Consider the following 16,216-nt stretch of genomic DNA (forward strand, 5'->3'; position numbering starts at 1 on the left):
ATGCTAGAAAAATTGGTTATGACAAAATAACTTTTTTAGATGAAGGCCACATTAATTGCTGAATACCAGTGGTTAGGTATTCAACTAAAATCAGTTCCATGGGAGATTTTCTCACTAACATTTCATTATGCTATTATTTGATGAGAAATGAACATCAATTAAAATAGAGTATCAAAACTAAATATATCTTGGTCAAATACAATAAGTCCTCTACATCCTACTTTTAATTAAATTGACAGAAATTTATTGACCATTTGTTGTGTCTTTGACTATGTTTTTTTAATATCTCCCTAGGTAATACTTGCTTGTGCAGTGCTGCACAATATCAGCAAGGACAGGAATGTCCCAATGCCAGCTCCAAGTGGGAGCAGCGGTCAACCTGGACAGCTGAGGGGCACAGATGCAAGGTCTGCCAGCCATTGCTCCTACAGCATCAGGAGCCAGATACAGGGAACAATTTGCGATCAACTTCTTTAATGTACGTATTTCCAAAGTCTATCGTGAAAGTCATAGAAATGCATTGATTATTAATTTCATATTCCTAAATGCAAGACCTCTAAGGGACCGTTCATAATTTATGTCTCTAGGGGAAGAAATGATGATTGTCATGGAGAAGCATGTACAATGTGAATGACTCCTAAAATTTAAGTACAAAGTACTTGCCACTACCACCATGTCATGTACGAGGTCATTTACCCACTCACGTCTTTTTAACATTAATTAATTAATATTCACTATTTACAAAATTTCTGACCCCCTAGTACATGTGAGCAGTTACTGACACCCCCCCTACCTCCCAAGAACAAAATGGGTGACCACTCCTTAAAACTTAAAATCATCAACACACACAGACACACACACAGACAGACACACACACCATTAAATTTTGAAAGGTTCCTAATAATTACAATGTATATACCCTATACTGTCATTAGTGCCTGTACAATCTATTCTTCTATTCTTCTAGTTTATTAATTCTTCTCTTAAGATACTCTTTCTTTTCAATTTCAAACATTCAATCTCTAAATCCAGTTTTTCTTTCTGTAATGCCTCCACAGAGGCTGATGCTGGCACTGACAGGCTGTCTTCTCTGGCAGGTGGTAAACGTTCACCATGTCCTGGACCTCGTCACAGACCATGATTGGGCTACAACAAAATCATGATTTGTAAAATACATAAGAGAATGAAATACATGTTCATAATATTTCCATATCCCGAGCCTTGTGTTTTATGTTTTAAACAGAGTCATGTCAGTCATTTCAAGCCAAGTGACCCTGACAGGCAGTTTGGGAAAGAATGTAAATTATAATTTCCCCAAACTGTAGGACTTCATGTAATTCATGCAGCGCAAGATGAACTGATGAAGTACTAAGTGACAAATGTCGAGTGTTGTCTGTTAACAACAGTGCAGGCCTGAGTAAGTTCAGTATTTTCAGATAGCTGAACCTTCCAAATCATGGAATAATAATTCATATGAAAATTCATTATTAATTATAACCACTACAAAGGGATATATTAGGATTCAGATATTAGGAAAATATAAATATAGAATATTAGATTCATCATGTATCAGTTAGAGAAAGACTCCAGTCAAAAGTAGTAAAACTCATCTCACAGACATACTATTGAAAAAAGTATATGTTACGGCTGCATCATTTCACAGATGTTCAAGATGAATCCTAGCCTAAGGTATCAATGAAGCTCAGCTGTTAGAGAAACCTGACAAAACATATTGCAGTAGTTTTAGTGTTGTATAAAACGGATTAATATCAAAATGGATATGGCATGTACCTTTCTCTTGAAGTGATGGCATCAAGCAGTTTACAGGGCAGTGGAATCACACGAGTCTGAGATACCCGTAAGACTTAAGTTGTCCCTCCCAATGGCCTCAACAACTGCATCTGTGACCGGACTGACCGGAGTTGGAGGTGGTCCGCCTCCTGTAAATGCAAAAAAAGTAGATTAATTGCTTAAATATGATTATCTTAGGTCAGACCAATCTTATTTCTTGTTTCACAGATTTTGTCCTCAGAAAACCAAAGGCAGGAGGTAAAAAATAAATAAATCACCAGTCAAAGTAATATTCCTTCTAAATACTCAAAGTATTATACTTTTGGCAATTTTTAAGTGTATATGGGGCAAAAGAGTCAACCTAAACAAATTTTTCTTGTAAGTTTATATATTTGGCCAATAAAACATTAGGATTTTAGTTTTGAGCGGGGAAAATTAATTTTATTTCTTTTCTTATTCTTGAAAAAATACGACAGGCAGAGCTGTAAAACCAGAAATAAAATTGGTCTGGCCTAATGTAGAAATATATCACAAACCCAGGAGGTAAGTACTCACTTTAGGATGAAACACTGGAATAGAGTAGGTTTATGTTGTAACATGTTATATTTGGCATTACACTTTCTTAGTAAAGTACAGATTCTAGTACTTTTGTTGGCTGGAGTATCCGGGAATCGAACCCATGCCCTCAGAGTCAGGCACCTAATCGCCCAGCACACAAAGTCAGCCGCCTAACCCGCTCAGCTGGCAATAGGTGCCTGACTCTGTGGGCATGGGTTCAAGTCCCGGATGGGATTCCAGCCAACAGAAGTACTAGAATTTGTACTTCACTTTAATACTATGAAAGTGTAAACATATGTTACATTTGACCACTTTCTTAATGGCATTGTGTAATTATAGGTTTATGTTGGTAGAAAATATTCAGTATATACAAGAACTTACAATGTAGGCCTGGAAATATTGTGAGTGAAACTCTTTTTTCCACTTTCTGACATTTATCACATCATTTATGTAACCTTTTATGACACTTATATTTTGATAACTAATTATAATACTGTAACCATAATCATGTTTACCAGTGGCAATGGTTTGCTGCCTGAACTTGGAAAAGGTCTTCTTGGATGAACTCTTCAAGTTCTTCCATTTTCCACCTCATCCCTGGTCCTCTTGTGGGTGATGCTTGAATTGAGGGTTTCTGTAATCATCTACAATGTAAACAGAATACATCAAATGGGGAAAAATCCCATCAATTTACATTTAGATATTTAATCAGTGCATAAAAACTTTACGTGAACTAGTTATCAAGTGCATTTTGTGCTCTTATTTAGACAATAATATAAAGAAAAACGAGACGTGTACTGCAGTATTCATTTTCAAATATTTAATTCTTTCCTAATATTGCCGTAATTTCAGTTTGTCAGTAGTAGAGGGAATGATTGTACGGGACCAAGTCCAACAAAAGCCTCTGCAAAGCCTTATTCCCCAAATAAGGCTTTGGTCGGACCCTTAGCTCTTGCTACCATTACCCCTACTATAAAAAAGTTTGGGACGCTAGCGGGATGCGAACTCCGCGGTTGAAGTGTGTGGGATTGCGTATAGCGTGCCGCTATGACATAGAAAGATAGAAAGGTTCTAAAAAGTAGTAAAATGTCCCCGGCAGCCACAATTCCCCAAGGGTGAAATCGAAAGATGATGTTGCGCTTCCTCCCCTTGGGAATTGTGCCGGCTGCCTTTCTCTCACCATGAGAGTGCCCCTCTCAGCTAAGTGCTTTAAGCGACCCAACTGATATGATCTTGATTCCTTACCAGAAACACCTCACATCACACAAAGTTGCAAGGAATCTCCTGAGGCAAAGGCGGGATACGAACCCACATGTATAGCTTCAGCGCAAACTATACATAATGGGCCGCACCACTCAACCGATTGAGCTACCGGGGACATGGCTGAATCATCTCGGTTTAACGGGTCTATCCTGAACTAGCACTTTCCTGATCACGTGACACTATGCGGTAACACTGTGCCGTGCGGTACGATCAATAATTCTTCTCTTACAAAACCTCTGCCCGGCCCATCCCTCAAGTAGTACAAGTTAGGCTCGTCTGCTTTAATGTCCACTTTATCTATGTTGTAAGTTTTGACTGACCATATAGGATCGGTGGCTCGCTTACGGCTATCACCCTCGTGTTCCCCCCGGCTGGTATAGATACCTCACTAGGACCCTGTCTGGTATCTGTTTCTCCTTCCCACGCAAAGGAGCGGCCGACTGTGCAACTATTGATTTTAGTTTGATAGCGTCTGCCGGCTTTTTACCGGTGAGACGGGTGACTTCATGGTTGATTGCCGACACCACCTTAGGTAACCTCGTGACCCATTCAGTCGATCGCTTCCCCGGGGTGGCCATCTCTCTCGCATACTGATGTCCGAATAAGCGCTCAGCCAAAGTCCTATTAAATCTCTCAACTATGGCTTGGCTGCGATGGGCTCCGGCCGTGCCACGCCTGACCTTTGTATCGTGTTTGGCTAGCAGTTGTGACACGGCACCCATGAACTCCCGCCCTGGGTCAACTTGCAGCTCTGTTGGCCACGTCAGCGGACTGCGTTTGTATATACGTTCGAATCCTCTGGCTACCTGGACCGAATCTTTCGTGGTCAAGGGTTCGGCTTCCTTGTAGCGACTGGCTACATCCACGACTGTTAAGGCATACTTGTACCTTTTATCGTGGGGTAGGAACAGTAGGTCTGCCTGGTGAACGCTATTAGGTATGTTAATACCGAACTTCCTTCTAGGCACGTAGCGTGGTGGTGACAAATAGATCTGCCACAGGCTTGTTTTTTCAAGCCACGCTTTGGCTTCCTCCGGCGGTACTCGCGCCATTTTAGCCAGCTTATCTACAGCGCTAGCTCCTTTCCAGTACCCACGCGGGCTATAGTAAATAGCCTCAAACTTTTTCTGGTTCCGTGACATATATATATATCTATGTTCTTGGTTCAATTTTCTCATGCCTGTACGCGTACGTGTTTATCCCATCAATAGCTATCCAACGTTTAGTATCCATAGGCGACAGGGACGTCTTGTTTATAGTCAGTCCGTATATCCTATGGCCATCACTTCTAAGTGTGTTCATTTTATGTCTAAAGGTACGGGTCTTGAACAGGGCTTCCTTGAATCTGGCGTGTTTGATGTGTTGTTTCACCACGTACTTCTTAACACCCTTAGCCTTCCGGATCTCACTATTGTCGGCTTTCAGTATGGAAGTACATCTTAGGCCTCAACCCTATGTACTCGGCTATGGGCGTGCCAGCACACTCGTCCTTCATCTTACCTAGGACCTTTTTATTCACCGTGCTGTGTATGGTATGGTCCTTGGGGTAGTCGCTGGTGTCGTACAAATCGAGGTGTTTTTTCATGTCCTCGTACACGTCCTCGGTTCGAATCTCCATCAGCAGGGAATCCGTGTCAGTGTACAGCACTTCACACCTGTCGTCGTACTGTTTCTTAAGCTCGTTGTAGTAAAAGTCGTACATCAGGTGTTTGGATAAATCGAGGATGCTCATCCCCACGTAAACAGGCCGGTTGAATTTTATGTGGCTTTTCTTCATGTGTAGGGCAACTAGGTCATCGGTGAATATCTTGCTACGGTTGAATGCCGGACTGGCTATCAGTCTCCTGAGCTTGTCTTCCTCATTCGACCGAACCAGCTTCACGGTCACGCGTTTCCTCAGGTTCTCCATAGTCTTACCGAACACCGAGTTGTTCATGAGCTTGTAGAGATTTTTCTCAAAGTCACTGGTGGCAAGCTTTCGGAGGTCTGTGTTCATTCTGATGTAGGGCTCCATCCATGGGCTCTGGTCGAACACGAGCACCCTGTGTATTTTGGTCAGCCTCATACCCAACGACAGGTACAGCTGTAGGTTGCGATAGTGAACGATGTACTTGGTCTTATTCATTAAGTTAGGCACGAGTTTTTCAACGTCTGTCACCCGCCCACCTAACAAGTTATGTTGGTACTCAGACATCCAGTCTGGGTTAACCCTCATACGTTCGGGGGCCAGGGGGTAGCTGTTGTGTGATGTGTGTAATACCTTGGGGTATTCTAAGTCAACCTCGAGGATATAACCTTTGTTTGAATCTGGTGCGATGCTCATAACATCGACCTCCTGTGGCACCCATTCGAATCCCCCTGTGGGTAGATACTGGCTCATAGCCCAGCCGTACAGGTTGTTGGCGTCGAGGTAGAGAATGTGATTGGTTGGCTTGCTAGGGTCGTAACCCTTCACGTATTGATTATTTGCTTTCGCGTATCGTTTGGTTGCCATGGAGATCCCACCTCGCAAGCCTTTCTCAATGAATAGGTGCATGTCATAATCTGTAAGCAATTCCAACTTAACTCCGGTCTTTTTAAGCAAGGCATCCCACGACAGACCTGGGCTGGTGTAATACCATGCGGGGTCGAGTTTATACTGCTTGAAACATGTCCGCCTAAACGTCTCAAACACGTCGGCTAACAGCAGTACATCTGTCCTCAAGTACAGGTCGTGATAATCCCCCAGGTTCTTACAACCCAGTTTATTCCATACGTTAATCGCGTGCGGTAATCGTCTTGTGATATTTCGAGTCGGTCAGATTGCTGTAAAATTCTCTGATGGGAGGTAGTCTGGTCTCGGCGAACTTGGGCCAACTATCCATGTACTCATAGGGGTACACACCCTTCCTCATAAGCAGGGGTCTAGTCTCGGCGTCTGTGTATCGGTCGGTGATAGGGAAGGTATCGTTGGCCTTAACCAGACTGTCTAATGAAGACAATAGAAATTGTACTGAATCTATGAACCTAAGACCGTTTAAGCTGAAGGAGATGTATCTCTCCATGTTGTTGGGGATGCACGTTATATTACCATCGATTTTCGCGATGGCCTGCATGATCAAATGAGAGTCGTACCCTCTCAAGTTGTGAAAGACAACGGGGATGTTTATTATCTTAGGGTTGATTCTAAGCTTGAGGTTACACGCGCTGTGAGCGGCGCCTCTATACTTACGGTTCACGTGACAGTGATCTCTCCGGAATCACCATTCAGTGGTGAGTGAGTCGCACGTGACAATTAGTGCTACAGGCGTGAGCTAGTCGGTCGGCTCGGGTCATACGCATGGGAGCGACTCTATACAGTGCATTCCTAATAATTTTTTCTTCCTCCTGCAAACACTTTAGAAACCTTTCAGCCGGCGTCGGGACCCTGTACACTACCGGAGCTTTCGTTTCCCCGTCACAACGGACGACCACGTATCCAAACCCACAGGCTTCATGCTCCTGTGTTTTGAGTGTGGTTGGGGTACCCCCAACAACCTTAATAGGTTTGACCAAGGCTTCAAAGTCGGCGTATATGATATAAGGCACAGACATTTGGTTCTTGTGGTTTCCTCTATTCTTGAATTTTAGGATATTGTCACCTTCCTTGGGCATGTAGTTAGCTATGTCTATATAGACCGATTTTATCTACAGCCCGGACCCCAAGTGTGGTATTCCCGTATCTGCTGAAAACTGGCATCGATCGATCGTCTATGGTCTCTGTATGCGTGACAACCTCTTGCCTACCTCTGAAGTAAGGCTGAACGTACTCAGTGACCCTTCCCCCAACTTGCTTATCGAGCGACATTTTAACTGTGATCTGAAACTTGATGCTTCCCAGACTGGTTAATTCCTGATTTATTTTATCAGCTATCAGTGGCTTAATATCTGTAATGTCTATGTTCCTATCAACATGCATGCGCCAGCCTCTTAAATAATTACCTACAGCGCGCTCAGTGGGTATGAACTGTAGGTCAATAGCTCTATTCTGCCGTAACAGTTCTACAAGCTGTGGTTTCGTCATACGGGAATACCCACCTAACCCCAAATCGCGTACCTGGGTTTTTAATTGTTTTACAGTGGGAGGTTTTGCTACGGGGGCATGTGATAACAATGCGATTAACCCGGCTCTCCCCAGGTTTGAATAACCCGTGAACCCAAGCTGTTTTGCTTGAGCTTTTAATTGTTTTACCGTGAGAGGAGTTTCTAAACCTAGTAATCTAAACAAGGCTGGCTTCCGCATTCTAGAATACCCTATCACACCTCTCTGTCTGGCGATTTGCTTAAAGCTCGCGTATAGTAGTCATAATTGCGTACACACTAAGAGAATTAATGTCTAATTGGACCACAGTAAAGGGAGGTAACTCATAAAAATATAGTGAGGTTGTTTCAATCCAGTACTCACTACACTGTTATCTTGAGAAGCCGCCCTCGTTCTTTTATGTAGGCCTTTTTATTCTCGTAGATGAGGTGATGTCTGACTACGTTAGCTCCGTGAGCTTTACATAAACAGTAGTGCCCTTTGACCCTATGCCACACACAGAACACGTGTAGTTAGGGCTTCCCCGTATGTGGAAACAACAGTACCCTGAGTCCTGCATCTCCTATCACAGGCTTCTTTCTTCCCCATAAGTATGTATTATTCGCCGGTTTGGAGCAGGTCTCATGTTTAGCATACTTATATGAGTATTTAGTCTAATTGTTTCGCAACCAACGCAGTCGCTGCAATACCCAGCGCTATGAATACCAGTTCACGGTCCATTTGCCCTTGGATGGTGTGTAGTACTGAGCGAGTGTGGGTTTATTCAGTGGTTCCAATTGTTTACCAGTTAATAAGTAGTATTCTTTCGCTGCATCGTCGACATGCGTGGAATGTTTGAGCGGCATGGTTTTCATGCCTGAGTTGTTCGTTAATGTAATCGATCCTCTGGAGACGTTTTTAGCGTACTCAGCCTGTGCTGTTTGTAATTTCTCAATAAGCGAGATCGTGCCGCTTCCTCTCTTCCTGTATTTCAGCGCGTGTGACTCTCGTAGTTTCGAGAGATGAAATTACTCCCGGAAAATGCCAGGGCATTCACTAACGCCCACCAACCATCATGGCAATCGTAGCCATCCTATATTTACTTCATAATATTTTCAGGTAGTATCCCTTGTTTTACTAGGATGTCTTTTGTAGCCATCGCCATACCAAGGTTCATTATGAGCATACCCATATCCTGCAGGTTGAAATCTAGCTTGATAGTCGGTTGTTTAAAGCACCATTTTAGTCAACCGGCGTATCCCTACGGCTAGACTGGCGACCACTGTGGCGTGGTATGCGTCATTGACGAACGTTTTCCCCTCAGACATTATGTATATGATATAAATATATTAAATTATAACATGATATGTGGGTTGACCTCTAATTGTGGGGAGGGTTTCCCTCCCTGGGATCCCTTAATGTCGTGTATATAACCACGAGATAGCCACTGCAGCAGTTCGCGCATACAACTAACAAGAGTCGCTCGGGTGAGTCACCCTGATAATTTTATGTTGGTTACACCACCGTTTTTACGGCAGCTACTCTCTTAGGATTCTTCTGCCTGGTTACTGTGGGAGGGGTCACCTCCCTGGAGGTTTCCTCCAGTTGTTGGGGTGGGGTCTCCTCTGAAGGGGTCTCCTCCTTGGGGGTCTCCTGTGCAGCATCCATCTATACTATTATTATTTTTTTTCCTCTCAAATTGACAATGCTTTGCCGTAATAATCGCCGCCGTCACCGGGGCTAACAACATACCGTATTTGTGGTACAGCTCGCAGCTAATAGAGCTCAAGGCGTGTTCGATAAAAGGGTCTTTCTCAAGGTCTTCCCACAGGTAAAGTCGGCGCTCCGGGGGGATGGGAAGAAAGTATGACGCAATACCAGTGTATATCTGGGTCATAGCCGATCCTATTGTCTTTGTCATCTCTGCTCCGAGACGGGACTCGTATCTAGCGTACAGTTTATCGATTTCTTCAGCTGACATTTTATGAATTTTATCGGGAGTGTAGTCACCAAAGTAATGTTTGGCTTTGCCGCCAACAGCCAACACCACCAGTTTCTCTCGCTTGTCATCGTCCACCTGTGGTGATTGGGGTACCAACAATTGTTCGAGCAGTTCATCACACTCCATCTTATAATGTAACAAGTAAGTTTTAGTTTTAACAATATAATACCCGATGCAGGCAAAACACAGGGAAATGAAGGTTAAGTTGCACACGACAAACACTTCAAATACCATAGCTATAACTAAATGCTAAGTATTTATACTAAGCATTGCTAAGCATTGCTAAGCATTTACTAAGCATTTGCTAAGCATTTACTAAGCATTGCTAAGCTAAAACACCCTATAGGCTACTGGTTGGTCGGTCTTGAGCACGAGCTTAGCGTGTTTAGTTTCAGCGAGCTGTTTCTTCACCCGTTCCCGTTCTAATTTACTCATCACATCGTTCTCTCTCAAACACTCTTCGAACGAATCCCTGTCCTTGCAGTGAAATAAGGCCACCCATCGCGTCTGCTCCCTTAGGTCTTTCAACACCGAGTTGAACTTCTGCGTCAGTACCCAGACGCTGTGATTTGCGTGTCGGCCAGAGAAGGCCAGGTACGATAGCATGTCTCTCTTTTTTGTTATCTCACGATTAGCTGCAGTCATCCAGTATGAACAACGTCGACTCCCCTTTAAATTTCATATGGTAAGCTTTCAACCAGTCCTGCAGACGTGGTCCGGGTCGACTCTGTGTGCGTCCGGGTCGTCATCACCCAAAGGTCTTTCGTGTACGTTTTATTCATGCTCCACATGATAACGATGTGGTCGAACACATCCCTGTAGTACCCCTCCAACATATCCAACACGAAAACGGTCTTCCCACAGCCAGTCTGCCCGCACACTATCGCGCAGTGTGGGTCGTGGGGCAAATCAGTAGATTGCTTGCACGAATCTCCCATTGTCTATATTAAGTTCGCGTCGTCCATATCCGCGTACAGATATAATTTCAACTTGCCAGCGGGTTGAGCCTTCTTGGTAATCTGGATAGTAATCCCTTCGCTGCCATTGTCTATCGCGGCGTCAGCTACCGATGCAGTTTATCGTCATCCGTGGATCGCATGTCCAACCACAGCTGGCGTGCTTGGTGGCCAGGTATTCACCGATTTGCCCGCGGAGGATAGGTCCAGGTCCTTGGTTATGTATGGGTGTTGTTTGATGACCCGGTAGCTTTTTATCTCATCCCACTGCTGGTATGGCCTCATACCGCTGACTGAACAGCTGGTTGGGCACGCCCTCTATGGTCACTTCCACCTTTTCAATCTCGGGGTTGAAAAACTTCTGCGCTGTCCCTCGGAGCGGCTCGTAATCCTCCACGGGGACGACCAGGATGCCTTTCATCGATCAGCCCGGCACGTTCAGGTTGATATTCCACACAGTGTCGCTCTTATCTTGCCTACGACTGATCTATGCCTCCTGGTATGCGGTCGTACAGGATGGCCATCTTCCCAGAGTACTGGCTTCGAACCTGCCTGGCCAGCTCGGGCTAGTGACCATGTCGAACTCCAGAGAGATGTTGTCTATAGGCGTAACTGGCCTCATCACCGTTCGGCGTCGCACTACTTTGCTGTAGTGGTTAAGCGTTAGCTTTCATTATTCAAAGCCTATCACCCAGCGGCCTGGTAAAGCGGTAGCGTGTCCGTGAGGCAACTCAAAGTCGGCGACGCCAGAACCTGTTCCCGTACGGCAGGCGATGGCCTTTTCACCGTCCGTGATCTTAGATAACTGGTCTGCCGTGAAGGTATACCCTATGCGCGACCTGGTCGATTTGCTGATACCCTGGTACACGTCATTGACACGTTCTCCCTCGCTTTTCCAGAGATCCCCATAGCAGTGAAACACGTCGCTGTCGTCGATGCTCAGCACCTCGTTACCGCTGATCTTGATGGTGGTTTTCTTGATAATGGCTCGACCTCGTTCGCACTAGCTCCGTTTGTCGTTGTCGGAGGTCAGCGTGATGTTGAACGCCAGTCGAACCGTGCCTGGTACAATGAGGTCATTCTCGCCAAGGTTTGGAAATCTAACCAGCAGAGTTTGGTTCTGGTCTATCTTGCTGGGATTGTTGGTGATGGTCACCGACTGGCGCACGGCTCTGGCGCCTAGAGGCTCTCTTGATCTTCTGAAAGGATCTAGTTTTCTACCGTACATTGTTATATAAATGAAATATATAAGTTTTAATACTAAATAATGGCTGAAGGTCGGTCATGAAGACATACCTATGGATAATATGTGGGATAATACCCAGGCATTCGAGGATGATGAAACCTCATTCTCGCAAGGCAACGAACTCGTGCAGCAGGCCGTCAACGGGTTTTATGATGGTTTAAAAGGGGATAGAAATTACGTAGAGCCGTTGGGGCGAGACTATTCCAAGTTTTTTGTTGATGGCAATGGCACGCTGCGACTGAGGGTCGCCGGAGATTGATCTCATGAATAAAGCGCACGAGAGAGCCACTTGCCTTATCAACACTCACCAGTCGCCATGGGGGTGACTTTATTCGCGATGAACTAGGCTTCATAGATTACGGGGGCGCACGACCTAAAGCCCTTCCCCTTCAAGATCTGCAAGACATCAGGGGCGCCACATCGGATCAAGATATGACTGATAACATTGAAAAGCTGTTGACCACATACCATAACAAACCCTTACCCGGGTTCGAATTTACGGCTTTCGGGAACTCACGAGGGCTGGACAAGGCCATGCAAACCATTCGCGGACATCTCGTGAACAACACGGCCAAACTGGACGCGATAGACGACCACATCGCCCATGAAAGGCCAAACTCGGTGAAACGGAGGACGGAGTCTCTGAAAGCCACCATCGAGGAACGAATACGTAATTTGGAAGATGAAAGAAAGACCGGCTGGAAACAGCATCCTCCTTCCGAGACCAGCTTCGATCCCAAGGTCAGCCGTGTCGCGAAAACCGTTGATCGAGTCCTCCACCAAGGACACCAGCTAGCTGACAGGATTCGGATCCTGTTCGGGAGCAAGGGATCACCATCGCCAGCATTCTGACCGCATTGGGGTTCATCATATCAACCCTGGTAGTGTCATTGAGTGGGGTACCCCACACCCCAAGTGGCGGCACACCACCAAGTGGTGGGAACTGGATAAAAAACTCGGGAGGCCCTGGCTAAACTGGCTGGTAAGGCTGCGAAAGCCCTGCCTGGCATCCTGGGTAGCATCGTCTGGTGGTTGTTGGTAGCTCTGGCTAAAACTGCCACGTGGCTCCAGTCAAAACCTGTGGGGGCAGCCATCGATAAGCCGTGGTGGGTCTGGTGTGCGTAGTATTTAAGGAATTTTTAACCAAATAAGTCCCAAAGCTACCCCACCAACCACCAGGGCTGTTTTACGATCGATGTGCTGTGAACCCACAGTGGGTGACCCACAGGGGTGTGTGTTGAACCCTAGGCTCGAGGGGTGGCGCTACTATACCGTTTCACCGGTCGTGGGTGGTGGGGCGTGGGGACGTTGACATCGAGGTTGGCGCCCAACTTTTGGCCCGCCGTGGCTATGACTATTTCGTTGTTGTAGCCCACCACTTTTACTCTCAGTTGCATATCGGCTCGGAGCCATGTACAACCCCACGTCGAACACGTAGTCGACTTTCGACCTGGCATATTCCAACACGTCTTGGTAGCGTTTGATGGCACTCGGGAGATCAACTGGAGCATTGATAGCATCCTCGTTGACAACGAACTGTTTCTGGCGTCGTAAGCAGTCCCTTACCAAGGATATTGGAGCAGCGTTTGCGTCTGCGCGCCCAACAGCGCCCACACGTACGTTCGAATAAGGAGTCGTTTAACCTGATTACCCCAGCACGAGTAAACCCTTTCGATGTGTCCAGCATGAACTTTTCCAGTCATCCGCTGACCCTGCTCAAACCTCCAGACTCTGTAATCCTTACTGTTGTCGAAGCCATGTAACGGTCATCCCACTCGTTGGTTGTGAGGTGATGATACGACTCGTAATCCCATTCTTTCAACTTCTCGCTGGCTTCCACGAGGGGGCATATTAATGAACGATGGGGATACCCAACCGATGGTTCGGTCCGGCAAACGCCAATCCGTCTTTGTGTTTAGTTCGAATTCGTTGCAAATACGTTAGTAGGCCCGTCTATCGTATTGGTTGTTTACTGCATTCCGCGCTTTTTCCTGTGGGGTGGGAGCTGATCTCTTTGAGGATACGCCTGACCTGGTAGTACCGTGAAAGCGTGAACACAGAACTGACTCAGCGGTCCACGCCGAATGTCGGGTCAAAGTCACACCACACCCGTTGTAGCGCACCACCGGCGAAGTTGAGTTGATTCTGCCAGAACTGCATCGGTTTGTTGAACCAAGCGTGAACTACCTTAGCGTTAGTCACCGAAAACTTATACTTATCAAACACATCTATGAACTGGGCGTCGAAATACAACCCGGCAGCGACCATGATCTTCATGTGGGGGAAATCTACGTCCAGTTTAGGGTAAAACACTCCAGGGGAGTACATTTTAAAACTATTATATAATGAGCATATATACTCTAACATGTACATAACACTTCCAGGAATAGCGGCGGTGAGGGCGTTCAGCTGGCGCCGCGATCGATATCACGTCGGGTCAACTTTCGAAGTAGCACTGTGCGATATAACCTACCTACCGCGATGGACTAACATCAGCGCTAGCAACAATAAACTGTTCGTAGGTGGTGCTCGCAACCAGATAAGTGCCGGCTACTACAGCGTGTGTTCTCTAAGCGACGAGGTCTTCAAACCCATAGGAGCCGAACTCAAGATGAGCGACTCAAACGGCACAGTGGTGTTAATCAACAACGGAAGAAACTCCTTGAGACTTGGCGACCATTGGCGAGGACACTCGGTATGCAGCCTGATGAGATAAAACCAGCGACTACCACCACAGGCACTAAGTTACCCGACCTAGTACCGTATCGAGAGCTGTGCATTCATCTCAGCCAGGTTAGCACAACTGACAACATTCAAAGGGGGTCACCCTTCCACTATACTGAGAGCTTACCGGTGAAAACGGAGAAATACAACGACGGTAGAACTGAATCGTTTTCACCTCGGCGGTATAAGAGGTTAACCCAGGGCAACATCCCTGAGCTGATAATATCGGTTGTTAGATATAAATCATAATCCCGTGAATATAGGATACCTTAGCATAACGCTGCACATAAAATGACCAGCGCACAAGGTCCCGGAATGAAGTTGAAAAATGCATCAATGTGGGGATCTCCGACCTCCGGGGACACACGCGGATTCGACGACCCCGGAGTAGATGGTAAATTGTACGCCTTGCAACTGAAAACAGCATTTACAAACGCGTTGAAGTCCCCTCCGGTGGTACTAGCAACCTAAGTGATATAGTAGATACCACAAGGCGGCAGTCAACACTAAATTACACCCTTGTCAACACCGGTGATAATTGGATAATATACCCATCGTTCGAGGCAAACTGTTCGACTTAACCGATGTTGAGGAGCAACGTGGCGGCTATCACCAAAAATAAGCCATATACACTCGTCTTCACCGATGATGATAAGTTAGGTGTTGTTACCCGATAAAGCCGACTGGTTTCTCAATATTAGGCTCGGCTCCCCCTACGTGTTCACGGATAATAAAGACAACCACCTAAACAAAGTCGTGAACAACGGAACCCTGCTCGTGGCTTACATCCCGACTCAGAGACGTAGCGTAGTCATCAGCCCACTCGCCAGTATGGCAGCCCACATGCTATCCGGGTAAACCGGGGATGCAAAACGTGGTATTGCAGTTGGTGTCTGAATTCGAAGGCGTGGTCAAGATCCTAGAGAGTCTACCGGCGAACTCAACACTGGTCATCCAAGTCTACCTAGGGGAACCATCGCGGAATGATGTCGAAATCGTGAAGGGGGTCAAACTCCGGTGGGGGAAACAACAACAGTATCACGTTTGCAACGTTTACGTGCGGGTGGGTGTCGACTCCAAAACCAGTCTGCAGGGTGTCACCGTGATCGTGGAAGACACGATATCACTAACCAAGATCTTCCTACCCGACAACATACTTCTTCATGGGGTGAAGTGCACCCTGAACTATTATCAGAAAACCAGTTGGAAACTATATCGTAATAGTATTATAGCAATGTCTTGGCTTCGTCCCAACACTACACTTAACGATCCTAGGGGACACGGAGGATTCGACCAGCCTGGTGAGGAAGGCACCTTATACATCCTACACTTGAAAGACAACGTGTATAGGAGGGGTGTCGTTATCAGATTTTAAAGAGCCTGAATGGCTACTAAACTTAACTCCTCACCGCACCTTATATCTCCCTGAAACAAAATAATACTATCTCCGAAATTAAAACAACGGCATGATTATAGGATCATTCGTTCCGGAATCTAGTGTCCAAGTCGTACCAATACCAGACCACTCGGGCAACATGTTAGCTTCCAGTGGGAGGGTAAAGACAGAGATAAAATTACTCGATCACCAAGAGGTTTTTAGAAATGTCGCGGAAAACTTCACATTCATCATAGACGTC

The sequence above is a fragment of the Haliotis rubra genome, unplaced genomic scaffold (genome assembly GCF_003918875.1).
Source record: "Haliotis rubra isolate DU_JTF1 unplaced genomic scaffold, ASM391887v1 Scf861, whole genome shotgun sequence".
NCBI lineage: Eukaryota > Metazoa > Mollusca > Gastropoda > Lepetellida > Haliotidae > Haliotis > Haliotis rubra.